The following is a 14,251-nucleotide window of genomic DNA, read 5'->3' as shown; positions in this document are numbered from 1 at the left end:
CGAACCGTTCGGCCATCACTAGCCTGGATACCGAAGCTCGCCAATTAGTCCCAGTGGCATACCACGACTTCATGGATGTCTTTAGTAAGAAAGGTGCAGAGACTCTTCCCCCCTCACCGGGTCTATGACTCCCCTATCGAGCTCCTTCCTGGGGCGAAGTACCTTTTGGAAGGATTTTTCCTTTAACTGAACTGGAGCTGGCAGCACTTAAAGACTATATTGATGATAACCTTAGGAAAGGATTTATCCGCTCATCTACATCCCCAGCAGGAGCTGGCATTTTCTTCATGGAAAAGAAGGACCTTACCCTTCGGCCGTGTGACGATTATCGGGAGCTAAACAAGAAGACTATTAAAAACCGTTACCCTCTCCCTTTGGTACCCAAACTTTTCCAGAGACTGGGGGCGGCAGTCCTCTTTAATAAATTAGACCTTCGGGGGCCTATAACCTGGTTCCCATTAGGAAAGGTGTATGAATGTAAGACAGCTTTTCGCACCCGATTCAGACATTTCGAATATCTTGTGATGCCATTTGAGCTTTACAATGCCCCTGCCACCTTCCAGCATTTTATAAATGACATTTTCAGAGACTACCTGGACTTATTCGTTATCATCTACCTAGATGGCACCTTGATCTTTTCCTCCTCCATTAATAGCCATCGCCAACACGTCAGGTGTGTGTTAGAGCGGCTCTGACAACATGGCCTTTATGCAAAGCCTGAGAAATGCGAATTTGAACAACAAATCATACAGTTTTTGGGACTAATCATTTCAGTTGAAGGCATCAAAATGGACCCCCAGAAAATTTCCGCTATCCTTGAGTGGCCTGTTCCTATGGATAAAAAGGGATTTCAGCTGTTTATGGGCTTTTCAAACTTTTATTGGAAATTTATTAAAGGATTTTCAGACATCATCTCCCCTATTACCCAGCAAACCAAGCAGGGAGTTCGTTTCCATTGGACTCCCAAAGCCCAAAGTGCTTTTGACACCCTCAAGAGACTTTTTACTTCTGCTTCTGTGCTGAAACACTCTGACCCGGCTCTCCCGTTTGTCTTGGAGGTCGATGCATCCAAAGTCGCTGTTGGGGCAGTACTCTCACAGTGACAAGGTCCCAAGGCTCTCCTGTTTCCCGTTGGCTTCTTTTCATGCAAGCTAACTGCTCCTGAAAGAAATTAAGATGTGGGGGACCGAGAACAATTAGCAATAAAAGCGGATTTTGAGGAATGGCGGTACCTTCTGGAAGTAGCAGCTCACCCAATTCTGATCTATAAGGACCATAAAAACCTGGAATACATTAAATCTGCAAGAAGGTTGAAGCCTCGTCAAGCCAGGTGGGAGCTGTTCTTTTCCAGGTTTGCCTTCCATGTCACCTACAGACCAGGGTCTAAAAACACCAAACTGGACGCTTTGTCCCGCATGTTTAATGACCCCAAAGTGCCTACCTCTCTGGACACTATTCTGTCAGCAGAAAACGTTCTCCTACTACAAGAAGATCTTTTAATTCGGATTAAGCAAGCTTCCAGTGAAATCCCCCTTCTGCAGAAGCAGGGCTGCTAGCGAAAGACGGTCTGTTCTGGCTTGATGACAAAATATTCATTCCAGAAAATCTCCGGGTCACCATGCTCGAGCTCTGCCATGATCATGTACTAGCCGGGCACTTCGGTGTTTCCAAAACCTCTGATCTAGTGCAACGCACATTCTGGTGGCCGCAAGTTGCAAAGGACTGCAAAAGATATGTGGAGTCATGTACCATCTGTACTCGCAACAAAGGTAATAAGGCCAGAGCTTGGGGCTTGCTCAAACCTTTACCTGCTCTAGAGAGGCCTTGGAAATTAATTTCCATGGGCTTTATTGTTGAGCTTCCCCCTTCAGAAGGCCATACTGCCATCTTTGTGGTAGTGGATCGGCTGTCCAAAATGGCACACTTCATCCCCTTGAAAGGAACACCCTTGGCACCAGAAACTGCACAAGTTTTTATCAGGGAAGTCGTCAGACTTCATGAAGTACCAGCCAACATAATTTCGGATAGGGGAGTTCAATTTACCTCTTGGTTCTGGAAAGCACTATGTTGTTCCCTTGGTATCGAGTTATCTTTTTCTTCAGCATACCACCCTCAGACGAATGGACAAACAGAGAAAACTAACCACTGACTCTTGAGCAGTACCTTCGCTGTTTTTCTGCCTCTTCTCAGGACGACTGGTTCTCTCTGTTGCCATTGGCCGAGTTTGCGTATAACAATTCTACCCACTCCATCAAGCAGACCCGTTTTTTTTGCCAATTATGGTTATCACCCATCATTTCTGCCTAACTCTGTTCCCAAATGTTCCGTACCAGCTGTTCTCAAGACTGTGGATTTTTTCATGTCAGGAAAGGCTGGCTGGTCACAGTGGTCAACCACCTGTCTGTGAGCGCCTGTGGGCACCTAGGCCCATGCGCATGCGTAAGAGCGCACGGCAGCGTGTGCAGGTGCGCGCGCACACACTGTTATCGGCGCCAGGCGGGCTAACTATACCCAGTTTTCCCTTCAGATCTTGCTGCTTGATCTACAGCGTTCCTGAGTTTATCTTCTGACCCAATGTGATCTTGTGTTGACCCGGCCTGACCTGTGACCTTCCCTGCTTTCTGCCTGTGTCTGACCTCCAGCTTGTCTACGACTCTGCATCTGCCTCATCCCCTGGTCCATCCATGCTCATCTGTTACCGACCCGGACTGCTCCACGATCCCATCTCTGCCTTCTGCATCTGTTCCTGCACTGACCGTCTGGTTTGACCCGGCTTGCCTGACTCTTCTCTGTGCCTGCTCCAGAGGGACCTATCTGTTCCTGTGTGTTCAGTGCTGTCTGCTGGTTCCTGTCCGCTGCCTTTAAGGTCTGCTTATCCAGCTACAATTTCCTGAAGACTGCCTGATCCATCCTTCGGCTGTTGATCCTGCCAGGGCACTTGTGCTACCTTAGACTCCCGTGCCTCCTGTCTCCACTATCAGTGGCTGCAAGACGGAGACGCAAGAGAGGTCTCTTTCTGCATTCCGGGCACACTGCTAGGTACATGACAACACGTTTTGTCGGTGCAACCGCTTCCTCGCTACTAAAATGGCTGAAATGAAGGGGTTGCATTCCCAAAACACGTCCATTGATCCCCCATGATGGGAGAGAGCACATGTTGACATTAGGCATGGGATCAGGGGGGAAATGCCCAGTTTAAATCCCAATTTGTGTGCATCTTCAAAATTTGGCTTTTACAGGGGTGACATCACCCAATCTGATGAAGGCAATATCAACACAGTTTTGACATACTAATGTTTGATATTGCCTTCACTTTTCAAAGTTGAACTTTGTAAGTCCTGAGTTGTATATGTTATGCTTTGAAACATTCTTCTTTTAACAAAAAAGGCTAGTTATATTAACCCTTTCCCGCAGATCTGTGTACTCGGCTTCCGGGGGGTATACCGGGATGATGCCCACACCTGCAGGCATCATCCCGGTACCGTTTTGTTCAGCTGGCGATTGGCTATCCAGGCATAACAACCGATGCGGCTAAAAGCCGCTCGGCTGTTATGCCGGAGGAGCGGGAGGGGACGTCCCCCCCTCCCGCCGCCTCCCGCCGCTGTTACCGGTGCTCCTGCTCGATCGGGAGCACTGAATTAAATTCTGCTGCCTTCGGCTGCTGGGCAGGGACTGGAATGAAGCCGTAATCGGCTTCGTTCCAGTCTCCTCATCGTAAACACGGAAGCGACGTCATGACATCACTTCCCGTTTACTCGGCTGCCAATGGCGCCGGTTTAAAAAAAATATCCAGTATTCAGAATCGCCGTTTTCGGCGATCTGAATACATTGAAGTGTAAAGGAGGGGTGGGGGGTCTTTTAGACCCCCGATCCCTCCATAGAGAGTACCTGTCACCACCTATTACTGTCACAAGGGATGTTTACATTCCTTGTGACAGCAATAAAAGTGATCAATTTTTTTTTTTTTTTAAACAATTTAGTCATTTAAAAAAAAAAAAAATGTTTAAAGCGCCCGCCGTCCCCGCGAGCTCGCGAAGCAAAGAAAACGCATACGGAAGTCGCGCCCACGTATGTAAACAGTGTTCAAATCACACATGTGAGGTATCGCCACGATCGTCAGAGCGAGAGCAATAATTCTAGCACTAGACCTCCTCTGTAACGGTAACCTGGTAACCGTAATTTTTTTTTTAAAGCGTCGCCTATTGAGATTTTTAGGTACCGTACTTTGTCGTCAATCCACAAGTGCGCGCAATTATAAAGTGTGACATGTTTGGTATCTATTTACTCGGCGTAACATTATCTTTCACATTAAGCATAAAATTGGGCTAATTTTACTGTTTTTTTTATTTATTCATGAAAGTGTCCCTTTTCCCAAAAAGTTGCGTTTAAAACACCGCTGCGCAAATACCGTGTGACATAAAATATTGCAACAATCGCCGTTTTATTCTCTAGAGTCTGTGCTAAAAATATATATATAATGTTTGGGGGTTCCAAGTAATTTTTTAGCAAAAAATATGGATTTTAACTTGTAAACACCAAATTCCAAAAATAGGCTTAGTCATGAAAGGGTTAATGTTACAAAAAATAATACACCAAAGATGTTGGTTTGTTGAAAAACCCTTTTATAAACGCACATGTGAATATGCTTTGAGTAAAAAGTTTTATTATCATCAACAATGTGTGGCTTCTTCTTTAAATGCTCAAAAGCAGTTTTTGTAGTAGTTGGTGTTTTCAGTGACAATGGGGGTTATTTACTAAAGGCAAATCCACTTTGCACTACAAGTGCAGTTTCAAGTGCACTTGTAGTGCAAAGTAGATTTGCCTTTAGTAAATAACACCCACAGTGCTTTTTAATTTTCCCCAATCATGCCATTTTCATGACTCCCCAAATTTCTGCCATGGTGCTGAAAATGATGAATATTTTTGTCAGTAATGCACTACATACATTAACAACAAAAACAAGGTAGGTATGTGTGTAGCAGACCCACAACATAATAATAATAACATAATAATAGTTGAAGAAAAGATTGTCGACCTCATGTCTCAAAGAAATTTGGTTTGTACTGTTGAAGAAAAAGGCCCCAAAATAAAACAAAAAAAGATAACCTAGGAGACAGCTAAATGAAACCCAAAAAAATGTATTTAAAAAATGTCTCAGACATTGTCTGGCATATCAATGGCCCACCTACCTGTAAAGTACTCCATGTATCTTCTTCTGACCTCGCGGGGCTTTGGGGGGGGGGGGGGGCAAGCCAGGACAGCCAGCTTCAAGTGCCGTCTGGGGTTGTAGCATCTGCAAAGTTGGCCTCAGGCCCAACTGAGGCCAGATAGTTTGTGGAACTTTTTCTTAGAAAATTATGCAGAATACAGCAGGCAACCGCAATATGATTCAGTTTATATTCCGCCATGTCTATCGGTGTCAAAAATAGGCAGAACCGGCTGGCCATTATCCCGAAAGCATTCTCCACCACTCTTCTGGCTCTGGCCATCTGGTAATTAAAAACCTTCTGGTCCAGGGGAAGGGTCCTCATAGGGAAAGGCCGCAAAGGTCCGCCAGTGCAAAGGCTTCATCTGTGACAAAGACGAAGGGGAGTCCTTCGACATTGTCTTCTGGAGGTGGCTGTCAGAAACCATTAACCAGACCGAGGCAGAAGTACAATTAAATCACACTTGTTTATTAATAAAAAATAAAAAGGTAAGTAGAGTAAGCGTAGTCAAGGCATAGCCAGAGTCCAGTAACCATATCGAGTAGTCAGCCAGTCCAGTGTTCAATAACCAGATCAGGTAATCAGCCAGGCCAGAAGTCAGGGATCCAAGTGGAGCAACAGCAAGCAGGATAAAGAGCCAGAAGGGATGTCAGCAAGCCAGTCTTTAAACAGAACCGCAGGAGATGGTTTCTTGTGATGTGACCAAGGCGAAGGCAAAGATGAAGTGGGCTGGACAGATTTAAGTAGGCAGGTCAGACAAGCAGGATCAGGAACAGCTGGTAACTGTGGAGAGAGATGAGATCTGGCAATTAGCCAACAGCTGAGTAGCCAGCCCAGAGAAGGAAGGGCTAAGCCAGCCCTGACAGTACCCCCTCCTCAATGACCCCTCTCCCTCGCAGGGCCACCGGGCTTGAGGAGAAACCATCTATGGAACTCACGGAGGAGAACAGGGGCATGTACGTCAGAGGATGAAACCCAGGAGTGTTCCTCTGGACCGTACCCCTTCCAATGCACCAGGTACTGTATGCGCCCACGGAACCTACGAGAGTCAACAATGGATTGTACCTCATACTCCTCATGGTTCTCAACCAGAATAGGGTGAGGACGTGGCACCGAGGTGGTAAATCTGTTACAGACCAACGGTTTCAATAAGGAGACATGAAACACATTAGAGATGCGCATACTAGGAGGAAGGTCCAACGCATAAGCCACCGGGTTAATCCTGCAAAGGATACGGAAAGGCCCACTAAACCGAGGTGCAAACTTCAGTGAGGGAACACAAAGTTGGAGGTTGCGAGATGACAGCCAGATCCTGTCCCCAACCTGGTATGAAGGCACAGGCAGGCGTCTGCGGTCAGCATGGAGTTTGTACCTATCATTAGCATGACGTAAAGCCTCCTGGACTTGTACCCAAGTGGAACGAAGACCACGGAGATGCTCCTCTAACGCGGGAATACTCTGCGGAACAAACGAGTCAGGCAGCATGGAAGGTTGGAAACCATAATTCGGCATAAATGGAGACAATCAGGAGGTAGAATTCAAGGCACTGTTGTGAGCAAACTCTGCCCATGTTAATAGGCATGACCAGGTGTTATGGTGGTCAGAAATATAGCAACGTAGGAATTGTTCCAAGGACTGACTGGCTCGCTCTGCGGCCCCATTAGATTGCCTGTGATACGCAGAATAGAAAGCAAGCTGGATTCCCAACTGTGAACAAAAGGCTCGCCAGAACCGGGAGACAAACTGACTGCCCCTGTCCGAGACAATAACCTTTGGTAGCCCATGTAAGCAAAAGATCTCCCAAGTAAAAATGGAAGCCAGTTCCTTGGAAGTAGGCAACTTCTTAAGTGGAATACAATGACATATCTTTGAGAACCGGTCAACCACCATAAGGCTAACAGTGTTGCCTTGGGAGTTGGGCAACTCCACAATGAAATCCATTGACAGGGCCTTTCTCCATTGGGTATGGGTTGTAGGAGGCCCCCGTGGAGTCTTACTCTGAGCACACACGGAACAGGCAACTACGAAGGCAGTAACATTGGCCCGTAGACTAGGCCACCAGAATTGTTGGGAAATGGCCCAAATTAGTTGATTCTTCCCAGGATGGCCAGCTGCCTTGGGAGAATGGTAAGTCTGGAGCATGGCAGTACGGAGACTCTCTGGGACAAAGCAGCGGTCACAAGGTTTCTCAGGAGGCGCGTGGACTTGAGCAGCAAGAATTATGTCACCCAAAGGAGAAGTAAGACTGGTGCGAACAGTAGCCAAGATACGATCAGGAGGAATCACAGGAACCGGAACCGACTCCAACTTCAAGTGGAGGAAAATTGTCGTGACAAGGCATCAGCCCTTACATTCTTAGTACCGGGTAAGAATGAGACAATGTAATTAAAACTCAACAAGAAAAGAGCCAATCACGCCCCTTCTGGGAGAGAGGCACTTAGCATTAGACAAGAATGTAAGATTCTTATAGTCAGTAAGAATAAGAACCGGCACAGTGGTACCTTCAAGGAGATGTCTCCATTCTTTCAGGGCTAAAATGAACAAGAGCTCTCTGTCACCAATCTCATAATTGCACTCAGCAGGTGACAATTTCTAGGAAAAGTAGCCACGCGGATGCATAGCGCTCTTAGATATAGGACATTGAGACAGAAGGGCGCCAACTCCAGTCTCAGAAGCATCAACTTCTAGGATAAAAGGCAATGTAGGATCAGGATGTGCCAACACAGGAGCAGAAACAAAGGCAGCATTGAGGGTCTCAACGGCTTTAATGGACTCCGGAAACCAACTCTGTGGATTACCGTCCTTTCTGATCATATCAGTCCAAAAAATAAAAAGGTAAATAGAGTAAGCGTAGTCAAAGCATAGCCAGAGCCCAGTAACCATATCGAGTAGTCAGCTAGTCCAGAGTTCAATAACCTGATCGGGTAATCAGCCAGGCCAGAAGTCAGGGATCCAAGTGAACCAACAGCAAGCAGGATAAGGATAAATATTTACAAAAATGTGAGGGGTGTACTCACTTTTGTGAGATACTGTATATCTTCTCCAGCCATGCACTAGTGACATAAACCTCCTACTCGATTGGCAGAAGAAAATATAAAATCTCATAACGTCCGAGGATGAAACCCAAGAGCGTTCCTCCGGACCGTACCCTTTCCAATGCACCAGGTACTGTATGCGCCCATGGAACCTACAGGAGTCAACAATGAATTGTACCTCTTGTAGACTTGTTTGTAAAATCTCATACTATGACCAAAGATACCAGTGGCATCTTCTATTGACAGTGAAAATCGCAAGCCAGCTTAAGCTTAGGAAAAAAAAAACAGGTGAATACTATACAATCAGTCTGAGCTAATTGCAGCTCTGCCAAAAACAAAACAGACAAAGTAGCCTCTGTATAAGACAAAGGGGCTACACGTATATGATGAAATCCTTAAGTAGATAAAACATCCGCAGGTACAGTAAAGAAGGCCCAGCAAGAGCACACAGCTGTCAAACACCATAAACTAGAAAAAGCAAAACATATTTTTTCCAAAAACAGCTTATAACTAGCGGCCTCATTCAAACCTGCAGGTGAGGTGCCACACAATTTCAAAAATCCACCGCACCTCATTGAATTAACCGTCAGTTCCAGTCACCACCATGGTGGTTCTTTATGGACCCTCTTAAGTGCAATAAACAACATGTGAGGTATATGATAGTTGTGTTGAAAAGCAATGTGTCTGCTGATTACACAGCTCAAACTACCCGCCCACATAGCATACATGTGATCTTGTGTACGCATCCAAATCTTCCTTATTTTTTTGCCAATGTAAAAAGACATTCACACCGAAATAAGCAAATGACTCCCGTGGTCTTACAGTTCTGGTCTGGAGCACTAATTTCTTTTAGACTAGTTTATAATACATGCTGTTGATAATGGCTCTGAACTTTTTCAGTGGGATCCAAAATTATGCATTCTGAAAGATGTAAAGAAACTGTGGAACTTTAATAGGACTGTGCAGTCTCTTGGCAGTATGATCCAATGCAGAAACATTGGTAATTAATAATTTGTTACTAAGACCATGCTTATTTTGGAGAGTTAAATGTGGGACTCTGGAAAACAGAAACATTGTCTAATATTGTGAACATGTCCCAATAGATCAGTCTAAGATATCTCCTCAAAAAAAGAGAAAAGAAAAATATTTTTAGTATAACTTGGTGTATTACTAAGGAACAGTGGTGTACCTGGAGAGAAAGGGAGCTAGGGGACTGCAAACAGAACTGTGTTAGCTGAAGCTCTTCAGTAATAACCCCAGCAGCCAAGTAATGTCTCATGTGATGCATCAACTCAACATAATGGAGCAGATTTCTAAATGGCATTCTGTGTAATGGAACACATTTAAAACAAGATCAATGATTTAATGACCTTGATTTCATTTAGAGATGTGCTTTACTGTTCTAGGTTCCCTTTGGTCTCTGTGTTTGAAACATGCTCATACATTTTATAGATTTAAAAGACATCTCTCAACATGTATTTGTGTAAAAATACAGCCCAATGCAGGGAACAAAATTATATTAATATGATCCTCTACTAAACAGTTGTGACTTCATAATACACATGCCTAGCTTGACATTACATGGGCCCCAAATGGGCAATTGTACACAATATACACAGGAAACTGTAAACTGTTACAATATGCAGGCAGCAAATAGACGATTATTACAATATGTGGTCATAAACAGCCAAATGTGACAATATGAAAGTAACAAAAGTACAACGTAGCAACATGATAATATACTTATGACAAATGGGCAATTGTAAGTATATGGGGGCAAAAAAACTGGCAATTGTAACATTATGCAAACAACAACCATCAATTGTTACAATATAAAGCAATAAAGACAATATATGGACAACAAATAGACAACTATGACACTATATTGCAAAAAAAATATGTTACTCCCCTACTGTCAGTCATAACAATAAGTTGGAATGCTAGGAAAAGAGGGCATTTGAAAATCCTGTTCTGGTGATGCTGAGACTAGTGTGGTGGCAATCAGGAACACTGTTCCTGGCTTACACTGGTTGGGTGACACTGCGACTGATGTGGCAGGCAGCAATCAGAAACACTGTTGCTGACTTAAACTGGTCTGGGGACACTGAGACTGGTATGGCAGCAATCAGAAACACTGTCGCTGGCTTACACTGGTCTGGTGACACTGGGATTGGCGTGGTAGAGATCAGGAACACTGTTGATGGCCTACACTGGTCTACTGGTCCTGGTGTGATGTGGCGGTGATCAAGAACATAGTTTATTGCTTACGCCTATCTGATGACACTGGGACTGGTGTGGCAGTGATCAAGAACATGGTCGACATCTTATACATATCTGGTGAGACTGGGACTGGTGTGGTGGTGATCAGGGACACTGGGGCTGGCTGCACTGGTATGGTGACATTGTACTGTATGGCAAGTGATCATTAACACTGGCTGCCTGAACTGGCAAACAGTGTCATCAGAGCAGCCAGACAGTGCCCCTGATCACTAGCCATCCCTTTACAGTGTCACTATAATAATACTGTACTGCTCTAGTGATTTTTTTTTAACATACTGAATTATTCCTATAGTTCCAACTCTAAGCCCTGTAGAAAACACTCTGTTTGCTCTTACAGCTGATCCCTGTGTAAAGAAACAAAAATCTGCAACATGCAGCCTTTGTTTACAAGTGTGATGCTGTGATTGGTCACATGGAACAAGCCACAGTGACCACAATGTGTTCTAGGGGCATAAATCACGCATTTGATTTCCTGACTAACTCTCACATTTGTGGAGGCCCTGGAGCACTAGGACTACAGAATCACTCACAAAATGACCACATTTTTTAAAGCAAACACACCCAGGCATGGTGAGTCTTTTGAAGACTTCATTTTTTTTTCACGTTTTTGGAAAATGTGGAATGAAAATATAAATGTATTTTTGTACACAAAGTTGTCAAATAATACGATATTTCTAATGTACAACATAGGCATACTTAGGATTAGACCCCAGAACACATTCTGCTTTTCTTTCCGAGTATGGGGATACCACATGAGTGAGACTTTTTCACAGCCTAGTCACATAGAGAGGCCCAAAAATCTAAAGTACACCTTTAGGAATATATGGGCATAAATTACGAAACAAATTTCCTGACTACCCATCATATTTATGGACACTATGACTAGCTGAACTCTTATACTGCACACAGACGATCGGAATTTCCGTCAACAAATATTCAATGCAAGCTTGTTGTCAGAAGGTCAGACCGTGTGTAGGTTCAATCGGACATTTCGTCGAACAGATGTTTGAGAGCTGGATCTCAAATTTTCCGACAAAAAAATCCATTGTCGTAACTTATGAGCGTGTGTAGACAATTCTGACGCACAAAATTCCACACATGCTCTGAATCAAGTACGAGACGGAAGCGTCCGGAAGGGAGATAGCACATTCATCACGCTGCAAATGTTTTAATCTTTTAATACAGCGTATTCTCTTCTTCTTTATAATGCAAGAATAATGACGTTGTTTTGCTGCTGATATTCACACAGAGTTCTGACAAACTGATTTCTTTATTATTTCTCATGATCTCCTGAAAAATCTTTATATATTTTTTTCACCAGTTCTCCAGAATAATGTTTAGCATTATATAGTGATCTACTTTTTTTTTAACCAAGATCTCCAAATTTTTTTTTCTACTGATCTCCATAATTTCTTTGTCTTTTTGTGTGTCAAATTACCACAACACCATTATTATCTTATATCTTTTAACCTCAAAGAGATTGGTTGGTGTTGGTGTCCCTTGGTCATTTTAATTTGACCTTGTATTTTTGAAATGTACCCGCCTACTCACAAACAAACTGTCCTTTTTGAAGTAAAACGCATAGCCAAGTATTTGTGAAAAAAATTGACATTTATTAGTCATTACAAAATAAAGAAGAAAGCAACGCTGTATAAGCTGTTGAAATTGGCAAAGGCTTTGTACGCCAAGGCAGACATCAGTCATTTTACAGGCAAAATTGATAGCCTGAGGAGTCCATTTAATAGGGAGTACAATCCGGTCCAGGACTCTGACAGATCGGGAGCAGCAGCAGATGACAGATCTGAGGCTGTGGTCTTACAACAGCTTGCGTCTTTTTCCAGACCAGACCAAACCCAGGCCATCACTCTCAAGACTTCTTTGCACGCCTCCTTCCAGACTGTGGCTGTAGTTGTGGCAGGAGGTGGAGGAGGAGTATGGTCCAACTCACATATGTGACTTTTTTGTGAGTTTGCCCATCACCCCCTTATTTAGGACCTGATAGATGACTTCCCTTTACAAATGAGGCGTTGGCCCACCTCCATTTCCTGCATTTTGCTGGCTGCCATGAAGGCATAGGCCTCTTGAAGATTGGAGGTGGTTCTGAGGGCCACAGTAGCCTGCCGAATCAAAGAAAGTGCTGACTCCTCCACGTTACGCCCCTTCCTAGGCCGTTTTGTTGGAAGGCGAAGGGGAGGAACCTGTGATTCCGTCAGGCTACTGGACACAGCCACCTCCTGGCTGACACTTTCCATGGCCATTTTCCTCCGCCTCCTCCTGGCTGATACTTTCCATGGCCTCCTCCTGGCTCAGAATTTCCTGTGTATGAAAATGGGACATCGTTTTAGTTTTTTGGTCATCAATCAGACACAATTTTGAGCTCATGACTGCTGCAAATAGAAAAGACTATCATTCTGAGCCCAGCATTTTTCATTCTTGTCCTAATCATTTTTGGCTACTATAGTTCTATTGATATGTAAATCACTTTGTTAAATTAGAAATTAGTGATCAATAATAGCATCTAGTTAACATCACGAATTTTGTGACGAGCAATATGTTGAACAATGCTATGCCTGATTCAAGCTGGTTGTATGTCGGAAGCCTCATCTGATATGAAAGGAAGAGTAGAAGGAAGAGTGGAAGGAAGGTTTGACATTGATGGTCTGATTTCAGTCTGGTCTAACAAAAAATGCAGTCTGTCATAGTACCAGAGCCTGGGGACATAATCGTCATCTGCTGCTGCTTCTGATCTCATGAAATCATGGACCTTTTTGCGCTCCCTATTATATGTGCTCCTCAGGCCACCAATTTTGCACTTCAAATAGGGGATGGTTGCTGTGAGAATCACCGGCTTCACTAATTCTAGCAATTGATCCAGCGATGCCTTCCTCTTTATTTTTTTATTTTTTTAAAAGGGTGTTTCACTTGTCATAGACAGGGCAGCTCTCTGTTTTTATCAATGAAGTTGGGGAGAAAGTCATGATCATTGAATCTATCCATTTTATCTGCAAGACACAACACAAGACAAACCCTAATATCAGACTAAACTCTCCTAATCTTGTCCCAATATATGCCTCAATCTATAAGCAGTATAGGCCACTGATGCCCCAAGTTAAAATTGTACCTTCGTTAGCTCGATTGTTGCTTACGCTACTCCGTCCTCCGTTCATAGATCGTATGTACGACGCACTCGTGTTATGCTTTATATACACTGCGTATGTGTGAAACTCTGCCTGCCCCTGACCTTCTTTCAGTGCAGTGGTAGAGCACATGGCGGAGATAGAGCAGGTGCATGCAGAGGAGAGCAGCAACGATGAGGAAAGCCCAGAGCCACAAAAGTCCTGATCCAGAATATTTAAGGCCTCAAATATGTCTTTTGTAGAGATGGCGGGGATGGTGGACATCTTGAAGAGGTCCGCCTATGACAGGACAGGAAACTCTACAGAAACCCAAATGTGTGAAAGGCCAAAATCATGAGTAAAGTTGTGAAAAGTCTGCAGAAGAATTTTGGGGTACGGCGATCCAAGGATCAACTGAGGAAATGATGGTCAGACCTCAAATTGAGGGAGCAGGATCAGTACGGAAGAATCAAAAGATTGCTGCAAAAAAGTAAGTATTTGTTGTCTGTTCCTATTATTATTATTATTATTATGTACATGCTGCTCCATGTGCTTTTCCTTACTGTTGTACAGTTTAAAATGACATTTAAAATGGCAAGTTTCAGTTTCGTGG

The sequence above is a fragment of the Lithobates pipiens genome, unplaced genomic scaffold (assembly GCF_037356315.1).
Source record: "Lithobates pipiens isolate NorthernLeopardFrog02 unplaced genomic scaffold, aLitPip1_a1.2 Scaffold_19, whole genome shotgun sequence".
In the NCBI taxonomy this organism is placed as follows: domain Eukaryota; kingdom Metazoa; phylum Chordata; class Amphibia; order Anura; family Ranidae; genus Lithobates; species Lithobates pipiens.
The sequence above is the reverse complement of the archived record's forward strand: the minus strand, read 5'-3'. Positions refer to the sequence as shown.